The following is a 24303-nucleotide window of genomic DNA, read 5'->3' on the forward strand; positions in this document are numbered from 1 at the left end:
AAAATTACCTTAACTGCACACTCCTATGTGAGAAGTTCACATCCAGAAGACATTGCGGAATTTACTTCTTTATTAAGCAAACTCCCTCTCACTTATCCTCAAGTTTGATGGAAGTTGTTTCAGCTGTTGGAAGTTTCAGAGGACACCAGATAAATTCTCAGGAGCCTGGAGTTTAAGAGCCTGGGACCATGGAGTACCAGCATGGTAAGAACACAGAGGAACTGTACCTAGTGTACAACACCCATGGTTGTGGCCATAAAACACACCTCACCCAGCACCCTCATGAGCAACACAAACCCACAGCAGTAGATTGGACTACCTTGGTGGTACTGCAAGGAAAACTAATTCAATCCCCTCCATACAAACACATCACTTAATGTGCTGGACTGAACCACTCAAAGATTCATTGTCTCTCCTCATTACCACATTCTCTACCCGCTACTCCTCTTAATTCATTGGGTAAACTGACACACCCTCTCCCCCCAAGCCATAACTGAAAGTTACAATTAACAAGATGACAATAAAGGAGGAGGAAATCTGGTCTTAATCTGTATTAATTCTTGTGTTCTTGCTTGTTGAGAAAAAAAGGTAAATTTCATTCTGAGTTTTCCTCAAATAACTGCAGCCAGTCAGCATGGTCTCCTGAGATTTTGCTTTCACTAGTGTCATCAAACCCCAAATTTCCTAAATGAAAGAATAAAATAGAGGAACGCTCTAATGAAGGGGAGGCCAAACTGCCATAGCAGGTAACCAGGATAACACAAGATCAAACTGCAGGCTCTGAATCTGCTCCAACTTCCATGCAGCTTGTTTCACACTTTTTAGGGGAAGAGCACCAAAAACCGCTTGCCTTTGCACAGAAGCATAACTCTGACCACATGTTCTCTGCAGAATCACGGGTGTGATGTAGGCAGGACTGAAACTAGACAGATAATGACAAATAGGCAACGATATATCAAATACAAAGCACCAGAAATGCTCTCCCACAAACACACACGTATTTTAATCTTCAATATATTGAAGGGTGGTACTACGACTGTCAATACTACATTTAACTGTTGGAGGCTGCTGTTGAATAATGCAATGCATTAGCTATCAAAAAGGATTACATTTTTTGCCTTAAAGTGTAACCATTTTGTCCAGCTCAACAAGGATGAGGACAACGAGAAAGCCCTCAAAATACAAACAAAAATTGCCACCACAACTTACTGTCTCCAGAACATATTTCAGAAACAGGCCCCTCTACAAGAGCAACTTTGTCTCACAAACTGTCTAAAATTCTGACAAATGCGCAACCAGTCTTACACACAGCCTCTGACAGAGAAGATCACGCTTCAAAAATCCACTTGTCCATGCCTCAAGGTGGAACTACAGGGTAGCCAGCACACCCATGCTACCCAGTGTCATCTAGAAATTAATGAGGTGAATTAATTTAAGCAAATATTCCTGTAGCTCTCGACAGTTTTCAATGAAATTATTAAATGTTGTTCTCAGATGAGTCCACTGTGAACACACACAGCCCTAAAAATCTAACTTTCCATTCTCAATTTGAAACCTGTTACTTAAGTAACCATCCTAGACCATTCCTTCCAACTAAAAACCCCCGAAACTGGCTAAAAACAGACACACCCACTGCAATCCAAGAGGACAAAAAGTAACTTCCTTCAATTGTGGTGTAAAGATAAGGTATCAGTAAGAAAACACTCAAATACAATTTATTTTAATGAAAGCAAAATGTTTCACATACCCTCCAGCTATAACCCCCAAAAGATCAATCTTCACAGCCTTTACTTCAATAGTTTCCCGCTCCAGGGCTGTTCCCAAAGCCAATTCAATTCTTCCCATGAGCTGTCTTCCCTTCAATGATACCTTCCCTCTCCATGCTTCAAATGTACACCAGTCGTATTTCTGTCAATTCCTGCCTGACCCACTGATGAAACATCAGAAATCGTCTCTTATCAGATCTGTCCCTAGGCCACCTAAACCATTACAAGATTTTCTCCCAGTAAAGGCTGGGATCAAAGCCAATCTCATTGTCAGCATGAACTGGGACACGGAGGAAGCCAGTGCAAGATGGGACGTCTCAAGCTATGAAGTACAGCTCAGCATCACAAGCGATAAGTGAAAACAGAAGTCCTTTCTCCTCTGGGAGCCACTTATTTTCGTAAGACGTGAAGTCTGATTTTGAATTGTTCTGGGTCACAGTCAGATCCACATTTCAATGCATGCAAGATGATTAATATCAGTAGAGAACAAGGCATTATTTCAAGCTTCTGAAAACATAGCGTTGCGAGGAAACTGGACCTGGAGACACCTGAGAAAGGCACAGATCCTGTTATAGCTTAATATCTCGCCTCAACGAGGATCCTAAAGAGCTTTCCTTACTTCTCTGTGTATCAAAACCCCAGTGAGAGTTCAGTGTGTAACTCAAACTCCACCTCAATACTGGTTTTGGCATCCTCCTCACTGAGCACAGGGAGTGGAGAGGCAGCCTGACACGGACAAGGAGTCCATCACCTTTCTGACCCCAGCAGAATTACAGACTTAAACCCTCTGAGGCCTTAAATCCAGGCAGCAACGAGAACAGTATTGTCTAGGTGTTCCTAAAATCCTCACCATAGCATTACCAGAAAGACAATCCAGGTCACATTTCTAATGCAAAGAGTTGCTCCAGTTGACCCAAGTTCCCGTTAAACTTCACATGGAACAACCTGAGAGCAGGACACAGGCAAATGCAGCTGAAAAACACCATTACAAGGACTTCACTTAGGGAGACTGATGGGGGTCCAGGTATTTCAATTGCATTTAAATAATTATTTGCATATAATTTATTTCAATTATTTTCATGCCTATCATAGGAGTTGGGGTTTGCCTATTAAAAGGCAAAAAAAATACCATTTCATAGAGAGCAATTTTATAGGAATCTCACAATGAATTAATTTTTGAGTCAATATAACGAACCACAAAATAAAAATTGCCCCATAAATAATGAAGTCCCTCAGTCTTCCCATGCCACCCTACTACAGTAATCCTACTGGTTCACTAAATACTACAGTAATTTCCACCATTCAAATTAAACAAAATGCAACTATTTCATTTACACACACGGGTGTCCACAGAACATGAAATCATATCCATCCAGCCTGCAGTCAGAAAGTCACTGAGTTTTTGGGTCTGTTTGGACAACATTGAAAATGTTACAATTTTTCTACCTCAAAATACACATTGCAAAAAAATGTATCTTTGGAAAAAAAAAATGGTTAAAACTCGAATGATTCAGGGATCACAAAAGTATTGCCCTGTTCCTCCTGAGCTGTTCCCAATTGATTTTTATTATAAAAATTTCTAAAAATAACCTTAAAGAAAATCATCATACTAACAATAGGGTCAGAATGTATAAATTGGTGGATGCTCCACAGAGAATGTGGGTTGGTGTCACACTTGGATAAAGCTGAATGGGTTCAGGGAGCTGTTTGTTAACTGGAAATGGATGAACAATGTGTTTTTATTGAGGAAAGCCAACACAAGAGGGGGAAGGGACAGTTGTTGAGGTAACATTGCTACCATCAGAACCAATTTTGCTCAGGCAATAAAGAGGAGTGGAAAACAGCACAGCATTATTTTATGGTTTTTTGCTAAACAAACAAAAAATCCTGAATATAAATTCAGGAGATGAAAGAGAAGTGCTAGTCAACAGAATAACTTGCAAATTTCCAGAGACAAATGTGGCAGATAAACATTGAGCAGTATAGACTGAGGACAAGACATGTGAAACCGCCAAAGAAAACTTTAGGTCCACCTAACCAAAAAACAAGCAACAAAAACCCCCAAAACCAAAATAAAACAGTGATCAGAGCTCTGTCAAACCACCCTGAAAAATGCCTGGTGTAGTTTCTACATTTCTCTCTATTTTGACCCCCTTTGTTATTAAAAAGAGAAATACCAGCATCTGTTTGTGGAACTACACTATGTGGCACTCTCATCTTCTATTTTATTCTTGCTCCAATAGGTAAAACCAGTGATCCTGCAAGAACTTGGTCACACAGGGGACACAATTACCTTGTTTAGGTAGCCAGTGACCAATTTTGAGAGATTTCTGTCTACATTTTCCAGTGAAAGTAGTTTCAAAACATTCTTCAACATATTGGGATTTTCTTTGCTCATGTGTAACAGGCAGTAAATTACTTTTACTTTTGAAATTAAATCTAGACTACAGTTCTGTTCCTTAGTAGCTTAGAACTGCATTACACAAAAACAGTGGGTTTTTTTCTCCTTTTCAGAATTTTATTGAGATGCAGTCACTGCTAAAAAAAAAAAAGCCAAAATAAAAGGCCACCAAAAAACCCACTCTACAATAAGCATTAACAATCTTTCAAGACCAAATCCTGCAGGTGTGTAAAAGGAGACAAAAACCTTCTATGATTTGGGAATCCCCTTATAACTGTCCCTAGAGCACAAGCAGTTCCCCACTGCTGGGACAACACTTGCTCTACAGATGCAGTTCTCACTTCCACCAGTCCAATACACACTCATTACCTAAATAAAAGTGTAATTAATGGCCTGGTGCAAGGAGTTCCACAGTCATGTTTAGTCTGTCCTGCCCTTTCAACAAGTAAGAGGAGATAAAATCCTACAACACTGAATATTGTTATATTCAACTATATACAGCTACCTCCTCATGAAAATATATTCAAAAACTCTCCCATCATTCCATTGCCACTGCTCATTTCATTTGCCTTGCTTCTACCCCTTGCTCTACCACTTTCCTTCCTAGCTCTGGGATTTATTAACTTGAGTAAATGTGATTTCAGTATTTCTTCTGCAGCAACGCTCAGCAGATGTCTCCCATCTCTATTTATACAACTCTAGAACTGGTATTAAACATGATTTTCCTATTGCCACACTACATTTTTTAATGAGACATCATTCCTCGTCTCTGTTTACCAAGAATTACGTTGGCCACAACTGAGTCCTCATCCCACATTATTACACCACATCGCAGGAGTCTGGAAGGCTGAGTGGAAACTCGTCGCTGTATGTGAAGGAACGTTTAATGGCCGAGGAGGATTGGAGCTCCTCCTCCCCGCGCCTGCGGACAGTACAGACACCTTCCTGCCAGCCTCTCAGTATCTGATGGGAGGGAGATGGCATCAGGCATAAAACACTGAGACTTCAGAGCTTATTTCCACCCAGATCCCAACCCCAGTGACTTTCACAGGACTGTGCCAAAGACATTTGTCCAAGACCGAGTGTGTGGTTCCTACAATGACGTCAGATGCCTGGGCAGTCAGCCAACTTCCTATGGAAGTGGCTTCAATATTGCTGAAGTTCAATCTAATTGTATTTATCATATGATTACTTATGTAAGGAGCCAGCAGCTTGCATAGGTAACCTGTATTTTTGAATCTAATAAAATAAAATATGTTTTGAAAATACAAAGAAAGAGATAGATTGAGCTAAATGGAAATCATATTAAAGTTTCATGCCTTCCTCTAAAGCCAATTACTCCAGAGAGGAACAGATGTTAGCCAAGACAAATTCTATCCGTGCTCAATTGGGACTTGGAAAGCCTGATGCAAAGTAGAATATTTTCTCACCTGCAAATTTACAATTGTTCCATATCCATAGTTATACCCTAAGGGTAAAGTCCTGCCCTTTCTACTCATACTTCACAACAGGTTCTCACTGCCCCAAGGTTTTGCACTAATTTTTTTCATTTATTCCCTCTGCAACCTTTCTGTAACGCACAAAAAACTTCACCCAACAAACCAAAAAGCCAAATGAATTTGAAGATAGTGGTGCCACAGGTACTAAAGTGACCATTTCCTCTTCCTGGACGTTACAACACCATGCACACTTTCATCTCTGAGCATCCATTCCCTCCTGCAGCATTTTGTCACTGCAGTTCTAACCACACACAAACACAACTAAGCCCCGTGGTGTGCCCAGAATGATGGATCCCTGTCCCACAGGCAACACGCAGTGCCACGTCAGGTGGCAGTATCCTGTAACACTCGTGATCCTCACACAGTTCATTGCTAACAGACAGGACTAGGAAGCTGGTGAGGTTCCTACCAAGCTAAAGCAGCGCACTGAACTTATGCCTTCAGGTAATCGGTGCTCAAAAAAGAAGAGCAAGAAACACAATTACTGCCACTGCTCCCCCTCCTCTATGCTCTTAAGGCCCTGGACTCTTCTTCCAGTCCTCAAAAAGGAAATATGCATTCACAACACCCCAGTTCAGATTTCAGATTGTGGCACAGCATTTCCAAGGTCTCTGCTGTCCTTTCTGATCATCCCTCTCTCCAAAATAACAGCTCGGAAGTTCAGTGACAAACACCAACAGGAGAAGGACAGCAGGAAAGGCTCTGTCCTTCAGCAGTGCCTTCAGGGTTCGTCACGTACGTGAAGGACTGTACCAGCCAGAAACACTGCAATCTCACAGCTTTTACATGGAAAACTCCAATTTGTTACTGTAAATTAAATTTAGGTCCCTCTCTAAAAACATAAATAAGGCAGACAAAATAATATTTAAAAAGAAAAAAGACCAAACAACACATACAGACCCAAATTTTTCCCTCTGTGGCACTTTTTTGCAGAGGATGTATTTACACCACTGTTAGTCACCCATCACTACAAAGTACATTGTGCAACGAAGTGAAAATATTCTGAAATTCTGGAGAAAAACATTTGTTAAAAATGTTTTGTCATAATTTGTTAGGTGTGTCACAAATGTTGGATGAACATTAATGCATTTTGTTTCAAAGATTATTCTGCTATCTTTACCCTTTTGCTTGCATACCAAATAATACTATTTTGTCACTTAAGGCTTATTAATAATATTACATACAGCCTCTCCACAGTAAGTGGTTCACTCGCCTGAACAGCCTATTATATTAGAAATGCAAAATGTCAGATTTATGTTCTACAGAATATCCCCACCAACATAAAAAAAGGCAACAAAAGAAACCCAAAACAAACCCAAAAATATCCCTTGCTGACACAAAGGTCACGACTTTGCCAAACTTCAAGCACATGTTGTCAAACAGGAAATAAAGCTTTTCAAGAAAAATTTTTAACAGGTAAAGAAAACAACTGACTCATTTTTCTTGTTGCTGTTATCGCAACAGCTGAGCTATTCCAGCTAGTCTGGCAAGAGAAGGGAGCCTACTCAATACCAGCCTTATCACGAAATGTTTTGGCCTACTTATAAAAAAACAAATGTGATCCAATTTCCCAAGCTTAGTTGTTTTCACAAAGCTTTTCCCCTCTGCAACCACATTTCCACTGGGATCATAACCAGAAGTGATCACGTAAACAAGTGAGTTTCTGTGAGGGCCATGACCTCACTTGCAGCTTCCTTGTCCATCCCAAACCACCACCACCACCACCTCTGTGATGGGGGCACAGGGATGGACACCCCTACACACAGGAACAAAAAGTATCTTCAAGTTTTGTCAACGACTGACAAGATTAGGCCCAAAACAAAGTCCCCAGAAAAAAGCAAACCCCCAAAAAAGCAGCAGTCAAGATCTACGATTCCAGACCAGCTTTAGCCCGTGGAAAACACAAGCTTTGACAAGCCTCACTTTGGAAAATTCTTAACACAAATTGCCACCTCTGTTTGAGCTCACATTTATTATTGCAGTTATTTGGTGCTGCCACTGCTCGTGTGCGGAGCAGCTCACACATATATTTATTGTCTGACTCCTCTGGTAAATTAGTGTAAGTAATCTCTATACAGCAAAACCATCTTTTCTAATAAGTATCAACAAATAGGGCTGCAGAGGATTCCACAACACAAAAATAGGATGGCAGATGAAAATACAGCTCTTTTAAAACACTTCTTGGCTAAACAGGAAGCTAAGAAAAACAGGCCGTGAATATAGCCCACAAATGCTCAACCACCTCACAACAGGCACACAAAAGACGCTTCACAAATAAACACAGAACAGCAAGCATTTCAAAAATTGTTCAGCTTGGTTTATAATTGATTTTATTAAGCCACATTCTGCTTTTGACTTCGTATATTTTGGGACCAGTTACACGGGGGAGGGGGGGAGAAAAGTCATTTTTAGCAATTTATAAGCACATAGACACATTCTTCTTAAGAGCAGGCCCAAGGCTGTGTGCACAGATCTAACTCTGCTTTCTCCACACATACATTATGCAATGCAATGTGATAAATATGTAACCATGGAGGCACACACTGTATTGCAAACAGGACACAGAGCTCCTCAGTGACCCGGGAGAAGGCAGGCTACACCATGTTCTAGCTGTGATTCCCTCCCCCCCATTTCTTTTTCATAATGGTCCAGCACTTATTCTGCAGCCTTTTTATACCATCTCCTCTCTGAGGTATGTAAATAATTTAGTCAACAGCAATGCATTATGCAATTTATTTTCAGCCAACAGCACAGGCCTCGTTAGGTGCAATTCATGGGAAGAAGCAGTTAATTATGGTAATTCATCTGCAGACCTAGGTGAGCAATTTCACTGTTATTCTGCTACCCTACTTAATATGCATATGCTGTGTAAGAGCAGCTAAATGGCAACTTTCAAGGCTGACATCCCAAACCCTGATTCCATAACAAGCTCTGAACCTGGGCTTTAAGGCAGAGCTACAGTAAACACGGCTTCTGGGAGGCGAAGGAGTCGATTTACACAAAACAAATTGCAAGCTCAGGGTTTAAGGTAGTCTGGTGAATAGACCTCTACAAGATCCTAGGAATAATTCTATGCTATTGTATTGCACTATTTGTGGAATGGTATGTGATCATATAATTAGAGATCATATAGTATATTCACACAAAGAATACTTTAGGGCTTGCCGGGGAGGGGGGAGGGGAGCTCTTTTAAAAAAGAAAATTACATTATCTGGAAATTCAGAGCTAATCTCAACAACTCAGAAATGCTACCACAGAGCTTTTGCTTCAGAAACTTCAGAAAAATACACTTTGGGTCTGATTTCTGCCTGAGGAAGAAACAGTTCCAAACAAAGCCAGTTCAGGTTTTGAGTCACTAAGATGTTAAAAGCCTGAGAAAAATAAACTGAAATATGTGCAAATATTAAAAAAAAAAAATTAATAATTTCTAAACTGCAGCTCTATGACTGCAATGACAAGGGGGCAAAGACGGCATTTGTTTCAGAAGCAACACCGAGAGAAGTGCCCTGGACAGGTGCAGGAAAAATGCCATCGGTTTGGCAGCTAAATCAGAGGAGAGGAGGGAACAAAGGGCAGGTCCCAACTGGGCACAGGAGGGTGGCACTTTCCTGGAGAAGGGCTGTGCTCAAGCACAGCGTAGTTACCCCTTGTGTTTGGGGGAAGGCTCCAGCCTCTTCTCCTGTTGACTCCAGACAGAGGCCATCTGGACCTTTGGGGTGACACCCTGACCCAGCGCCCACTTCCCTGGGCGCCTCAGCACAAGCCTTTGAGCAGCCTTGAGGGAAGAGTCCTTGATCGTGGGGCTCCTCTTGGCTGCACCTCATCTCCACCCTTCTGTAGCCTGTCTGCAGCCTTCAGAAACCGATTGCTAAATGGCCCAGCTTGCGTAACTTCCAAGAGCACACAGCTACCGAAGGGCAGCCTGCTGCCAAATCCCTGCCCTCCCCAGGGAAGCACACTAAATCCTGCAAAAATCACTGAACCTCCACTCGCTCTGGAGAGCGGGCACCCAACTCGAGACAGGTTTGTATGTGCAGTGCTGGTCTTCAGTCACAAACCAGGCCTAGAAACCTGCAAACCCCTCCTCAATTAAAAGATTAAAGTCATAAAAACTTGAGATAGTCACTGCTTTAATGACAGAAGGCATGGAATTTTTACACGAGCATCTTGAAGGTCTCAGTGGAGCACAGGTCCAAGATGCACGTGCCCACCCAGCTTTAATTTTAACCTCATACACTTTGATACAGCTGCGGGACTAAAACATTAGTGGCCTCTGGTTTGTTTATGACTGACTACATAGGCTAGAACGTGCTTTGCCAAAACTCATAGTTAAAACAAAAACCAGCGTTCAAACAGCACAAGACTTCATAAACCAAATAAACAACACATTGCAAATATTTAAGGCTTCCAAGCAAAGGCTACTTCCGTAAATTCCAACATTTAAACTGGCAACAAAACATTTTAGACATTGAGACAAATGACTGGTTAAAAAATGCTACCCCATCGTCACCATAATTTCAAACAGTTCATTTTTCTGTTCTCCTGAAACATGCACGGCACTTAAATTATAACTGAGCAAATGTACATATCCCTTGCTATTTAAAACAAAACAAAAAAATTGGAAACATTAAATTTAAATCTTTTTGTTTAACCCGGGACTAGAAAACTGTCAGCCCTGAAAATTAGTTTCACAGAGCCTTAATGCATCTGAAAATGGCTTATTTGCTACACATGACAAGCAAATTCTGAAATAAAGGGAAACCCTTTCCCTCAACATGCGCACTAATATTTTTCTTTCCTGAAGGTTGGATCATTTCCAGAGAACCTGAATTGACTTCCACGGTGTGATAATACATTTCTTACAAAGAACACATAAACTGCCTCAGAACACAAGAAAATGGTTCAACTAAGAAAGGGCTTCAATCAGCTCTTCTAAATATACACAAGGATCACACTTAAAAGTGATAATTTTTAAACAATTAGGGCTTGACTACACCAACAGCTATATCTGCTGATATATAGATATATATTACACTAAAGAGGAATTAAACACTTTCCTTCTGGAGTCATTCCAAACAAAAATGTGAACATACTGTAAATTCCCACTTTTAACTTCAAGCCATGCTGCCAGCAAGTGTAAATACATTTTTGTAAAATTTAAGGGATTTATTAAAGTGCTGGCAGGACTTTCTTTTCAAATTAACCAGAGGATACTTCTCAGAGTAGAATATGGTGAAAATAAGAAAAGTCACCATACAAAATTACAATTTACAATAGGAAAACCCAAAGTACTATTCCCAAACTGAAGAGATTCTCAAAAATCAAAACACTCCCAAAAATTTCATTTTCCAGCAGGTGAAAAACAGCCAAACAACAACAGGGAATATGTGCTCATCAGTGTCACAAGCACAGTGTCACAAGCCAAGACCGAAGTGTGTTTTAGGAGACACCAATACTGACACTCACCTGAAATCAATGCCCTCAGACAAGGAAAACACCACTGGCTCCCAGTAAAGGGTATAAAAAAAGATTTTTATACTAGCTTGTGCATTTAAGCAATATAACTATAAACTTATAAACCAGAATCATTTAGGAAGTTATAAAGAAAGACTTGCCCAAATGAAATTGTGAGCACGTGAAAAAGACCGTGTCACCATTTATTTTTATTTTATACACGGACAAACCCAAGCAGCCCAGACGGTTTGAGTCATGCGATCCTGCTGGCTGGTGTCAGACTGGGCTGAGCTATCAGCCACCCCACTGCAGCCTGGGAAGATTCTGCCTGATAACAAAGCTGAGATAAGAAGTTCACGGCCCACCCTCACCGTTCACACCTCTGGTTAAGCTAAAGTTTACCAACACCTTTACAGTAAAAACGCAGCAGTTTGTGAGGTCATGCTGCAAACTGGTTCAGCAAAACTATCTGGATTTTAATACACACATCCCGCTCCCAAAATAGCTGTTGGCTTTAACACATCCTTACAGAGATGATGTTTTTAGGAGCAATAAGCCTCTTTATCAGCACAGCAGAGGAGACAACAGAAACTTTTTTGCATCTCTGCTCCATCAAGAACAGGGTCAGCTTAAGGGTCCTACCACCTCCCTTCCCAGCCCCACTGCTGAGTTTAGTGGCTGCTTAGGTAGCTATGCTCCAAAACCCATTCCTCAAGTGGTTCCACCATGAAAATTCAGCCTTTCCTCATCCCCAAAGAGCTGCCAGGGTCCAGAAAAAGCACAGGCGTCTTAAAACTTCATATAAGGTGGCATTCCCACGTTATTAAGGACACAAATACGCTCCACTTTATGAACCAAGTAGCTTGATTTCAACATGTACTGGCACTATCAGAAAATATTTCCAATGTGAAGAACCATGTTTTGTCTAACATAAGACAAAACTAAAAGACACACACAAAAACAAGGAACGGAGCACTTGCCTAAACTGAAAACTCCAAGGAAGCAGAGGACGAAAAATGAAACAAGAGCCACTTTACACTACCATGCAGCCTTTCACCAGAAGGTCTCAGGGCACTGAACAGGTCTGAAAATGCTCCTGTTAAGAATTAAATCACTGGTGCATGGGTAAATTTGTTAATCCATTTGCTAAGGTCACACAGTGGCAGAAATAGCAGATAATCCTGACACCAGCTTTCTGTCCTAATCATTATGAGGACAGAAAATCTTCAGTGATGCAAACTAAAGTAAACATAGTTATCTGTTACATACACGTATATTAGGTCAACTCAGAAAAGCAAAATTTTGGGTGTGGGGACTGGAGGTGTGTCCTTGGGAATCCACCACAAAGCTAGAGAGGCCTCTGAAAATGTAGAGAAATACTTTATAACCAGAAAGTAATTCCATAATTGCCTCTATCAAGCTACAACAGTTTCTACCAGCCTGAAAGTTTCTACCACCTTTCGTGACATTACATATGAAAACATCTTGATAATACCTGCTAACGCTAACAATTCAGGACCATTTTGGTGAATGCTCTTGTTTAGGTATAAAACACACCGCAAGCACGGGTTTCCAAAGAGGAAAAAGCAAGACTACGAGCTGACAAAAAGAGAAAAAAACCCAACCCAACTTATTCTACAAATCAAAAATACTGGACCAGACAATGAGCTACTACACTGGCATTATTAAGATGTCCTAAACAAAACAACATAATAGAAATCACTGTAGGCAGGGAAGAATAATCTTTCTGCTCTTCCTTAAGCGAAACTCACAGCAATTTCAATGGAATTCTCCCCCAGATACGGCTGGATGACTACATCCACAGCCTCCACGTGCCAAGTCTGCTCCGGCAGCCAGCCTCTATTGCATCCATCTTAGTTACACTACACATATCCTGATTACAGGGATTTATACATGGCAAGAGTAATTTAGAGGTGATCCACAAAACTGTGACCTCAGTAGAGATGAGGCTCACTATTATCGTCTCGAGTGTCAACAGTTTTGAGGTAAAGGACCTACACCTGAAAGACTTCCAAGCAAAAATCTTTTCCTGACTTTTGAGAAAGAACATCTTGCGCTCTCTCTGTCCCAAGCGCATCCGTGCTTCCGAGCCAGAACACAAGCCTGCTATCCATAGGTTTCTCTGGACAACAAGGCAAGAGAGAATTTATAACTCTTTAACACTTGCGCTTATTTTCTTAGGTTCGGGACGACAAGACACCAAATAAAAATGCTGCTTAGATACCAAGCAAGAGGTTATTTCGTATATTACAGCAGTTTCTAGCCGTGAAGTCTTTAAAGACAACCTTTCCACTCCAAAGTCACACTTGCACACACTCATCCGTGCTGGGCAGGACGGAGGCGCCTGTGCGCACGTCGCAGCTCGCAGCCTCAAAGCAGTGTTTGTTCACCCAGAACAATGGGGCATGTGACTTGTCAACACTACCCACAACAAAAACAATAAGATAAGGCTGCCACTGATTTCGGGATGACTGACTTTGTTTTTGCTAATTTTAAGTCACAGCGTCAGTGAAAAGCTTATTGCACAAGACCCCTTATTTTGAAAAGCCCCCAGCCAACCTCACCTTGCGCTGAGGTTTTCGCTCAGGCTTCCTCAGCTTTTCGCGTTCGCACTAAACGCACACCAACTCCCTCCAAAGCCTCCCTCTGACTTCATCAAGAGTTGGATCAATGCTTTATGCCTAAAGCCAAGATTATTTTTATCAAATAAAGCACTGCCAAAATTTGTCCTCTCTGTTTCCTGTGTGCCTGTCCCAGCCACCCATCTGCCCACAGGCAGAGCCCTCGCTCACCTCCGCTCGCTGCCAACCCGCAAAATGAGACTTCCTCAGCAGCACCATCCAAACCCTTCCAACCCCTCTGGTTCAAGAGGGCTACCTACCTGGGATCAAGCCCTACACATAAACTTAACTAACGCTAGGAGAAATGGGAAGAAAGCAGAGAAAACCCAGAGAACAGAAACAAAAAGGCACCAATTTAAAGGACTGACAAGAACAGATGGGGAGAACACAAAAGAAAAGTCCAAAATGGCAAAGAGGAGAGAGAAAGTCCAGGAAAAAAAACAACTGGGGAAAGATTAGAAAACTCAAATAAAGCCTCAGCATGGGGTAAGAATAAAGTGATGGAAACTGTCAGGATGGACACAAAACACCCCGGTACACAACATTAATTTGCCATATTCATGCTACATCACGGACAAGGAAGCAGAGCCAAGAAGAGGAGCAGGCACAGCCACTCTGACCCTTGGAAGGGTAAGTGTCAGAAAGAAAAAAAGCAGTACAATCTTGCACCACTTGTCTTCTATTATGAAGGGGGAAGTTTGGGGGGTTATTTTAATCACACAGAACAGCAGTAGGCCCAACAGCACCAGATTAACAAATAAAACTAGGCAGCAAGAGGCACATGGAAGTACACTGCAGTTCCAAATTTACAGCATTTACGGGAACATTAATGTAAATGAAATCTGACTAACCTGATCTCTGAACGTGTGTTTTTAAAACCAGCACATTTCTTTCCTTTCACCTTGAAAAAACTCCGTTCCGCAAGCAGGTAGTTACAAACCACGGCTGGGAAAGCAGGAGGCACATCGAGCAGGCAAATTAGATTTTACATATTCTAACACCATCAGTGGAGCTTTCTGGAGCTCTGCAGCAATGTCCAACGTACACAAGCCTTGCTGCTGGCACAACAGAGAACCTCAGCCTACGTAGGGGACGTACTCTTAGCTGGAGTCTGTCACTGCATTTCACATACCCTCCGAGCCTCATGTGTGAAGTCATCCATAGCATCAAAAAGCGAGTCAAAACACATTGAAAGTGTTTTCCCTGGCTACCTCTGAAAGTTTCCATCCCTTTAGCCTTCATATATTTTTTTTTTAAATTCTTCTTACCAGTTCTGTCAATACACACAGGGTCTCTAAAAGTCCAAAGTGCCCCAGTACATACAAGCAGCCACCATCTCTCCAACATGAGACCCAAGCTATGTCCCAGGTACTGAGACAACAAGAGGAGATTGACAGGAATAATGAGTCTGGTGCTTTCACAGCCAGCCCCCAGAACCACAAAGAGAGCAATTTCTAAGTTAATTTCTAAGGCAAAAGCAATGCCCAAAAATTCTACTGGAATAATAATACCCCTGGGAGTGCTGTGGTGCCCAAGCACCTTAACAGGATGACCCAACGATCAAGGGGGTGTTTTGTTTTAATGGAACAGACTCTTAGAACTTAATTACTAATGTATTTACTGTGCATGAAATGCACTGTAAGGAAGAATCTTACAAAGGGCCTTGATGAACTAGGAATAACTAATCCATATCAAAATAACCTTGCACGTGTAGACAGCAGAAGACCCAACTAACATGGACTTTGCCAACAGTAAGATAAACACATTGATATTTCTAATGTAATCCAAGGCCCTCCACAATCTGCCCTGGAAGACAGTCACAGTAATACAAAGCAATTTTCTCACAATTCAAATAATTGTGACAAACATTTACTATAATGGTAAAAGCTGTTAAAAAAAAAAAGTTGGTTTCTATTAATCAGCTACATTTAGATATCCATTCCTGCTATCAGATCAAGCTCACCAAAACTGCCTACTAGGCTGTTTCATTGTATTTTTGTTCAAGTTTTACTGCAATTCAACATACTGAAGTTTCTTATTCCTGACTTTTTTTTCATCCCTCCCAGTGCTAGATACTTACAATCTAAACAAGACACCAGATCATGAAGTTTAGTTGTGCATTTGAAATAAAGTGAAAAATCAGGTCCCGGGTCTGAACCAGCAAAATATTCATGTTGTTCAGCAAGTATGGACCCTACTTCTCTAAACCCCAGATCCTCTGCATTAGCCATTTCTAGCACCATTTATTTGATGTCAGCATTAATAGATGGTTTTGGCAACACTGGTCCCTCATTTTCCTCCATCCACATCTGTGCTAACGTTGCTTTCAAAGTACACTAAAAAGTATTATATCTGAACAAACATAACCCCTAAATAAATATGTTACAGATTCACAAACATCATCATGGCAAAAATCTGTATTCTTACAAAGCAATTCCTAATTAAAATTTATCTCCAAGAGTATTTATTTAGGAATGCATGTTTGTGTTAATATCCAGGCAAAAATTTCTGCACTAGAGAAGAATGTGGACATCCATACAAAAATTAGTGGTGATTCACTGTTTAACAGTTGTCTTCCCTTTACAGCACACCGCAGACTGAAGGACACGTTTCCAAACTGAGAGCACCAATACTTCCTTTAACCTAATATAGGACAAATAAATACACTTCAACAGCTTCTAAATCTTGCATGTCCTACTTTTTTGACCCAGATCTCTTGTTGTTTCCCCCATAGGTCTATGCAATATCAAAACTATTTCTTTCCCCACAAATTTAAATATAACCTAAAAGGGGAAAAGTCCTCATGATTTCTTTGAGCTGGAGAGACCAGGAAGCAGGGGGGAGGGGCGACAGACTCACTCATGTCTGTTAAGATCAATTGGTATTTTTAAGGCAAGATTTTCAGCCACATTTAACACTCTCCCAAGTGCTCAAATTAATGGCAAAAATGCTCATTTGTCCAAGAGGACTCTAAGTTACGTCAACATCAATAATAAATGAAAAATAATTGAATCTTTTTATTACTATTTTTACAAAGCAAAAACGTATTTTCAGAAGTCTTGCTGACAATCGAGCGTGAATCAGTCTGTCCAAAAACCACAAAAGAGCTATGAAACTTATTATTCCTCTCCTCGGCCAGCCTGGGCAGCTTCTTCCAGGAAATCAAACTGCTTCTTCTTTGCCTGGTACTTTTAGGGAACCATCAGGGGACAGAAATCCACCTCGTGTGTGCTCACCATGCAGCGACTTCCCTGCTCAGTTTGCCGGGGATAGGCCACCCATGTGAAGAGCCTGAACTTTTAACATTGTTAATGTCAAATGGATGCAACTTTTAGGACTGGTTCTATTTAGGGCTCTAGACCTTGACAATTTCTGTGGTTTTGGCACTGGGCACAATATTTAGCACTACATTTTCACAAACAGTAAATATTTGACCCTTAACTCGTAACCTTGGAAAAATGCTCCAGGAATAGGCTGCAGAGAGATCTTTTCTGTGCGCTCTCTGGTCTCCACCAGCAGGCACGTAGCTGTGTACAGAGCAGGAAAGTTTCCACAGGCACTTTCACAGTCCCAATTCATAAAAATCTACCATCAGCCTGACGTCAGTGGGGTTCGGAGGGAGCTCTGCCTGCAGCTGGGGAAGTGACTGAATCATTCCCCAAACCCACAACGGGTTAAAAGGAGCACCAGCATTAGCTGCAGGGTGCTCCTGCTGTTTGTCTGCCTTGCCGGGCTGGCAAAACTGGGGGAAGGGAAGGCCTATTACTAACACCACACCACCTAAAACTTCCAGTAATGCACCTCCAGCAATCTGAAATGACACTCAAGAGTGTCTGCATATGGCACACGGTTGTAGAGAGTGTGTCTGTAGTACACTGACATTGAACAGAGATTGAACTGAGCCTCAGATCATAAAAGAAAAACAGAAAAACCACACAACTGTTTTTTCTCTGGATGATTCCGATTTTTTACTGCTAGACATTACTAGTAAACAAGATTGCTCCTTTGCAACATGGAGACTTCAGAATTACAACAATAAACACAAGTCAGAGTACACAACACAGCCTTTTACTAATACTGCTCCCAGGAACAGAAACTACACCCTCACGGGAGTTTGCAAAAGCCAGCAAACCACACACAAGAGTTGATTTTTAGAAATGCTAAGCACACACAGAAACTGCCAACTTCACATGCAACTGCGGGGACTCAGCATCTTAGAAAATAAGACTATTAATATCTTACTTTACAGATGCAGATGCCAGTTTATACTCTTCAGAGGAGTCATGTTTGCACCAAACAGAACTGCAGCACAAATCCAGGGGACTGATCCCCACTCCCACTGCACTCTGTAGCGCTCAGCTCCTGGAGCCCAGCACGGCACACAGAGCACCACGAAGGGCCACGGGCAGGCACTGAACCACGTAACCAGGTTGACACCCAACCTGCATGCATTACTCATCCTGAAAAAATGATGTGTTAGTCTGATAGCACACCCAGGGATGTTGCTTCTGGTGTTCAAACTGACATATTGAGAAGGACCTCAGTATCTCCTCGTAGCACTGAGTAAGGCCACATATGTGTACATTCAAAGACCAAAAAGGGACTCTTTGAAAGAGGTCACATACATTGGCCAAGACAATTCCGTAACATTCCTCCTCATTGCTTTGGAGCTTCTTTCAGTAGGTTTTTCAGAGAGCTACACCGATTCCTCAAACCCTTGGATAACTATTTCTACGGGTAAGGAAATACGCTCAGAAGTCTTCCCTGCAAGCAGCCCATCCAACAAAGCGAGCAAGGGTGAGGTGCAGCACCAGCATTTCACTCCTTGGCTAGCCAGGACAGCAAGATCCTTCACACCTGACCAGTGTGTGCACTTATCCCTGCAGTTAAATAACCTCCAGCTTGGAATGACCGCCTATTTCTTATCAAGGAATGATTTTTTTTTTTTTTAAGGCTTCTTAACCATGTAAAAAGGAAAGTCCAAAGGATGTCACAGAAAGCTACGTGGTAAAGTATTAAAGATCAGGGTTTCAGAGTGTAAGCTGAGTTATGACTCTATAGATCCTTCAGAACCAAAGGAAAATTCTGTGTGAGCTCAAACAAGGCCATTGAGACTCCAGGGCATTTTGTATCAACAAGTTCAGCCTTGTTTTCATTACAAGAAAGAAGAAAAGGGCCTTCCCTTTCTGGATTTGACACCACAAGACAAAATCCTAAGGAGGAGAAGTTGTTCACAGTTTTCATACAAACAGGCAGTGTGATTTCCAGACCAGACTTCCGAACCTTTTCACTCAAGCAATCAACCCTCCCAAAGTGACAGCTATGCTGCCTCATCTTCACTGCTTCTTACCTCCAGTTAGCTAATTCAATTTTGCAAAATTAAAAGAAAGCCAATATATTCCCCTACAATTTCATATCAAAAGATATTTCTTATTCCTCATTTCATTGTCATACTTTATCTCGGAGGAAACCAATTATGAGACGAATAAAGCAGTCTCCATCTACTCTGCTCAGGATCACTGGATGAACCTTTTTCTAGTAAAGTCACTCTTGTTATTAAGTTACTTTATAGAAATTAAGACCATCTAATTTCATACTGCAGCACTTAGAAAACTGCACATATTTGGGAATGGGTTAGCCAAAGCAATAGCAGGAACATAGAAATGGTTTCTTCATCACCTGTTAATTTGAAGCTACTACATTAATGCTGCAGTGAAACTCAAACACTGAAAAGAGCTGTCAATCATAGTTCCTAATGGGAAACTACTGACACCTCTCCACCTAACACAAACACTTAAATTTGTATTTAAAAATGAGCACGCAATGAGTATATTCTCACAGCAGTTACTTTTTGTAGGAGCCAAACATGCATAATTACAGTGTGCACGCACACACACTTTCACTTCTCTCCCAACCTGCAGCTACTTGCATGAGCCGATGTTTAGGGCACTAAATACAGCCATTATTACACCCTAAACTCTGTGTGCACGCACAGGGAGGATGGTCAGCACACAGAACGGTATCACACCACTCCATATAAACACACAAATTAGACTGTGAATGAGTCACACTTTGGCACGATACATTTCAGTATCACAATACTGCAGTATGGACACAGCAGCACACCCTGCCCTTGCCCTCCTCTCCAAAGCAGGGACCAGACCACTTCATGACCTCCCTATCCCCGTTCAGAAGGGGAACGGCTGGCCTGGCGGGAGGTTTGTGTCTGCCTCTTCTCCATTTGCCAGCACAGTATCCTTGCCAGTAAGGTGTCAGAATTCACACAGGCACCACAATCCCCAGTGGCTGTGGGACTGGGGGGATGGAAGAGACAGGCAAAGCAAGCCAAAACTGGAGGGGGTTGGCTACTGCTTGGGACTCCCAATGTGCAGTGGAACAGGATTAATAATGGAAAGGTGTCACACATATCACTACTTCAGCCTTCTTGAAAACCCTTAACAGCCCTGTGATACCAAAACAGCATCAGTATAATGAAAGATTCACATCCTACTGCCCACCACTAATACAAAGCACACCCAACTTCTGGGAGCAACTTCACAGACAGCTGCAGAGCTTATTCAGCCGAACGAGACCACTGATGTTCACAAAGTTGTGTTTTTTACAGGACTTCCTGACTTCTGCACGATTACATCCTTGTAGGATGTGGGTCTTTACTGCCACTACAAAACTTATAACAGCAAACACATTCCGACTCAAATGTGAAGTCCATGTTCAATTAAATTCCAGACCAAAATCAAGTTAGGTAAAATAACTCAGTTTGCTTTACATCATTCAGATCTGTTCTTCCTAACTAAAAACTATTATCTGAAAACAACATTAATCAGCAATTTTGACCATTTCCCCTAATCTATCCAGAGCCTCTTTATGCTTAAGGCTGTAGCACTTTTTAGCATCAAACTCTTTCATGATGGGAAAATGACTATGAAGTATTGCTGCTGGGTACTTAGCGTTTATACCCTGCCTTACAACTTCAAAGCACTACACAAACATCAATAATTACCATATATAGAGTAAAACTGAAAGAAGTATTCATATTAAAAAAAAATTCACAGGAAAAAAAATCTTAACTACCTGTTTGAAGAGGGGAAAAAAAGCTTGAGCAACACAATCTCCTGCAATTATTGCGTTCTTCACGCTACGCACACGCGTTATGGCTGCACATATTCAAACAAACATAAATAAATAAATAAATGAACTCTTGAACAATCTTAAAAATAAACATAAAGCCCGAAAGCCAAACACCAATTCTTTTCATGCACATAAATTACATTTCCTACCCCTTTCCTCATGGAGTGAGAACCAAGTGTTTTCCAGGTGTTCCAAATAATAGTTTAGGAGGTAGGCCACCAAGTTCCCAAGACACAGCACCAGAAGACAAATTCACCTTCCCTTAAGAAAACTTAAGGCAACAACAGTGTACAAGCTGAGGTGATCTTAGGCAAATACTACAGTATGCTGCTGTTCCATTAGACCTCAACCAAAAGCAAAGAGGAAAAAAAAGAAAAAATCACTACAAGAAACCACAGAAAGCTTGTCATGATCATGTACTGGGCACCACCTGTGCCCTAAGCACCATCACCAGTGTGGACCCCTTTCTTCTATGAGTAAGGGGGGAAAAAAGCCTTTCACATGCCCAACCACATGCCCACTTGCTTAAATACAGGGGCACACACAAGAGTTTGGAGGTTCAGTCTTCATTTGAAATATATTCTAAAAACCCTGCTAACACGTGTCCAAAGGAAGGCCCAAAACCCAGAATGAGCCTCACACACGTCAGCCTTCAGGCTGCTCAGAGCAAGAAGAGGGCCCAAAACTGCCCAAAAGCTCAGTCACAACTCAAACCCTGAAGTTCAGTTTTGCAAAACCGTGCCCGCTCTGCCAAAGGGGCACAACTCCCAACACCCAAAGGGTAGAGACCACCAACACCAAAGAACCTCAGTTAATACATTCAACATGCTCAGACATTTATTTCTGTACCACAGGACAGCAAAGCAAGTCAGACAAGCCCAGAATAGAATACTCTTTTTTTTTTTACGCAACAAAGACTTGGTTCTCCTGATCATGCCTCCCATGCCTTAACAATAAGGAGTATGTTTTGTGATCCCCTCCCCCCATAAATCAGTTAGGAATTTGATTTACACAGACAGGAAAACGAGGAAGTTGAGCACACTGGAGAGTAGTAAAAACTTCACCAGCAAACTTCACTTTCCTACACAGCGACCTACAAACCAAACTTTCCTCCACACTCACGTGTCATCTGCAGCAACCAGCCCCTGCCATAAAGCACAAAGTTTTGCTGTTCTGGGGATAAAGACAAGCGAGGGGAGACTTTTATTCTGTCAAGCTGCCTTAAAAGGAAATTCGGTGATGAAAGATTAAATTCACCTGGAACAACACGACAGATTTTAACCCTTTCGAGGGTACAACAATAATAAGCCACATATTACAGGGCTTATATCCTCCACCAAGAAAATGTACACATTGCATCAACGTGTGAGCCCGTCTAATTGATGCAACACACAATTTACACCAGGGTTTCAGACAGGGATAAACCCGGGAACAGAAAGACGCTGTGAAGTGGGGAAAAAAGCTGATTTTATGCCCCAAACTGGGCCCGCTCGCTGCGACCGCGGGTTATTGCACGTTCCGCCCCGAACTTCGCAGGAAAACTGATCAATAACTTGGCTCGCGGCGGGGGAAGAAACACCGGGAATGGCCCGGGGGGGAGTTGGGGGAGGGGTGTGTATCCCCTTCCAAGGAATGGCCGGGTCGGGATGGGGGAGAACTCCGAGCAGTGGGGGAGGGGCAGGGCCTCCCCTCCCCCCTTTCCCCTCCCCCCCCATAAGTAAATATGCGGGAAGGGGGGGAGGGGAAGCCGCTCTTCCACACAAATCAGGCTAAAAATAGGCCTCTCGCCATGGCTCCCGTGTGCCATTCGCTGCCGAGTCCGGTGTCCCCCCCATCCACCCCATCCCCCGCTCCGTTAAACCCTTTTTTCTTAAAAAAAAAAAAAAAAAAATTAAAAAAAAATGAAGGCGGGTGGGGGAGGGGAAGCCAGCGGCGCGGAGTGGGGGAGGGGAGGGGGGTAAATATATAGATATTATACACACATATACGTGTATATATGCACATATTAATCAAAGACGGGGGGTCACAGGGGCGTTCTGGTCCCATCCCCCTCCCGCCTCCACCGGCACAAACAGGGCGGCCGCCCCCCCATCCCCATCCCCGGCCCCCTCCCGCCCCCGGGGCTCGGAGACCCCCGGTCCTTACCTTGCGAGCGGCTGCTCCCCCCTTTCCCAGGGAATGGAGGCACGAGGAATTCACCCTGGATTGTCTCTCCTCCTCCCGTGTGTTTTATACCGCCGCGTGTATATTATACGCGCACATCCCTGCGTGTGTGTGTGTGTGTGTGTGTGTGTGTGTGTGTACACGCGTATAGGTGTCGATAATATATATATATATAAATATCTATATATATGTATTTTTAAGGTGTCCACACCGAGAGGAGGAGGAGAAAAAAAATACCAGGAGAGGGGAGAAAAAAAAAAAAAAAACAAACCCAAAAACAACAAAACCACCACACACACACACACACAGGAGGAGGAAGGAAAAAAAATACCCAGCGCGTAGCGCTGTGATATTCAATTATATCCGAGCCAGGGGCCGGGGGAGGGGAGGGTGGGGAGGGCGAGGGGGGGCTGGAGATTAAGTCCCGAGGAAGGAGGGGAGGAAAAAAAAAAAGTAATATGTGTGTGTGTGTGATTGAGATTGAGGAGGGATCGGGGCGGAATGTGGGAGCTGTTACTGGGGGAAGGAGCCAAGCGGCGCGGAGCAGCCGGCGGCCCGCAGACACTCCGGGTGCCCGGCCGCGCCGAAATGGGCGCCGGGGAAGGGACGGGAAGGGAAGGGAAAGGGGAGGAAGGGAGGGAAGGAAGGAAGGGAGGAAGGGAAGGAGCGGAGCCGGGAGGCGAGGCCAAGGCGAGGAGGAGCGGGCCGGGCCGGCCACACAACCCCGCCGCCCTGGCAGCGCGGGGGTCGGGGCGGGGGACCCGCTCCCGGATCCCTTTCCCTGCCTCCCGCCCGCTCGCCCGCCCTTCGCCGCCGCTGCTGCTCCCGGGGAAGCGGCTGCGGGGAATGGGATGGGAGGGGAAGGGGAGGCCGCCCGGGCATGGCAGGCCCCGGGCCGTGGAGCTTTTCTAGGAAAGCCATTAAACTGCGCTGCCAACAGCGCTTATGTAAATGCAGGATGTAACATGGTGGTTTTTTCCTTCTCTCCTCTCTCAGCCCGTCGCGGTTGGCGATGGCACCTGGCACCGGGATCCAGCCCCGCTACCACCTCTGCCCTCTAATTTCATGTAATGAAAATAAGCCTCCACTGCAGCAGTGTAGTGTCCTACCTGGGTTCTGCTCGTTTTTAGAATTGAAATGCTGTTTGCCATCTGCATTGTTAGTTTTTGAAAGCGAGCTTTGTTAATCAAAACCACATTCGTGACCAGGCAGCCCTTTCCATCTTAAAA

At 42.9% G+C, this 24303-nt stretch overlaps 1 protein-coding gene across 5 annotated transcripts in view; it reads right to left on the reverse strand.

Moving 5' to 3' along the window:
• The window catches only part of TBL1XR1 (TBL1X/Y related 1), a 110576-nt gene extending 86282 nt beyond the window's left edge, over positions 1–24294 (reverse strand). For 2 of the 5 annotated variants that reach the window (XM_051782288.1, XM_051782284.1), the window contains exon 1: positions 18005–19514. The gene's annotated coding sequence lies outside the window, so the exon portion shown is untranslated. Of the gene's footprint in view, positions 1–18004; positions 19515–23056; positions 23709–24183 lie in introns of those variants that run through there. The other 3 variants (XM_051782286.1, XM_051782285.1, XM_051782283.1) reach the window with 3 other exon arrangements.
• Positions 24295–24303: the final 9 nt, after the last annotated feature.

Source organism: Manacus candei, unplaced genomic scaffold (assembly GCF_025592945.1).
Source record: "Manacus candei isolate 608988 ecotype Guabito, Panama unplaced genomic scaffold, ASM2559294v1 h1tg000015l, whole genome shotgun sequence".
Lineage (NCBI taxonomy): Eukaryota > Metazoa > Chordata > Aves > Passeriformes > Pipridae > Manacus > Manacus candei.